General features: G+C 35.0%; 1 non-coding gene across 1 annotated transcript; it reads right to left on the reverse strand.

The window, feature by feature from the left end:
* Nucleotides 1-933: 933 nt before the first annotated feature.
* Trnaa-agc lies at nt 934-1006 on the reverse strand. The gene has a single exon. It is a non-coding gene; the product is annotated as a tRNA-Ala (tRNA).
* Nucleotides 1007-1206: the final 200 nt, after the last annotated feature.

Below are 1206 nucleotides of genomic sequence, written 5' to 3' on the forward strand. Positions count from 1 at the left end.
TCTTGTTTCTTTTCTCGTTCTTCTTGTTTATTTTCTTTTTCCTCTAACAACTGTTGTAATTTCGCTTCTCGTTCTTCTTGTTTCTTTTCTTGTTTTTGTATTGCTGCCATCAAATCTGCTAGGCTGTAGTCTGATTTGCCGCTTCTCGTTTCCATTTTTTTTCTATCCCACTTCTGACACCAATTTGTTACGTCTCCGTTTTATTAATTGCTTTTCCGTAACTACGAAACTTAAGCGACACAAGCCTTTACTTAATAAAACTGGTTTATTCTTTCCGAATATAACTTAACTGATACACTCAACTTCAACAATCGCGCTAAACAAACGCTATAGCAACGAACGTCAATAATACTCCGACCGAAGATCAATTACTCACTATCTATCTCTCATTACATTCCCCTCTTTTATATACCAGCGTACCCTATTTCTAGTAAGAACTTGAACATTCGCCAAAGTACATGATAGTTCTAGAAATGTTGCGTCACGGTGGTCATGTGACTCGCTGACGCAACAATACCTATATTACACGAGTTGGAAAGAGTTAAGAATCTTAACTGGTTATATTACGTAAGTTAGATTGAAAGTCTAGTTTGTCAAGTAATATGAAATATTTTAGTCTGGATATCAGTGAATAAACACTAATCATGAACAGCTGAAGTCTGAAGTTAAACAGTTTCATACATCATCTTAATGAAAGACTTTAAAGATGTCGGTATGAAAGCCATCCACATTGGACATAATGGTTGGTGCTGTAATATAATGGTTCCTCGTTATTTTCTGTCATCATAACTAATAAATTAGCTAATTTTTGTGTTCGACTAAAATGTAACAGTAATATGTAACGGAGAGTAATATAACACTTATAATAGATACGAAGAACTATTCATGTAGAGAAGTGCATAAACCAAAGAACTATTGGGAAAAGGTAAAATTTGGAGACGCCGGGTATCGATCCCGGTACCTCTCACATGCTAAGCGAGCGCTCTACCATCTGAGCTACGTCCCCTGTGTTAAGTTTTTTCTTGTAAAATAATGAATGAATATATATATTAGATACTTTGAACGTTAAAGGTATATTGGAACTGGTTTAACTAGCGACAAGAAAGTATGTCACCAGGTGAACTTCACGTTAGGGAACACACAGACAATATCTATTTCTACTGAATCATTTCCACGTGCATTTAGTGTTATAGAACTTTATAAAAT

Source organism: Limulus polyphemus, unplaced genomic scaffold (genome assembly GCF_000517525.1).
Source record: "Limulus polyphemus unplaced genomic scaffold, Limulus_polyphemus-2.1.2 Scaffold129773, whole genome shotgun sequence".
NCBI classification, from domain to species: Eukaryota; Metazoa; Arthropoda; class Merostomata; order Xiphosura; family Limulidae; genus Limulus; species Limulus polyphemus.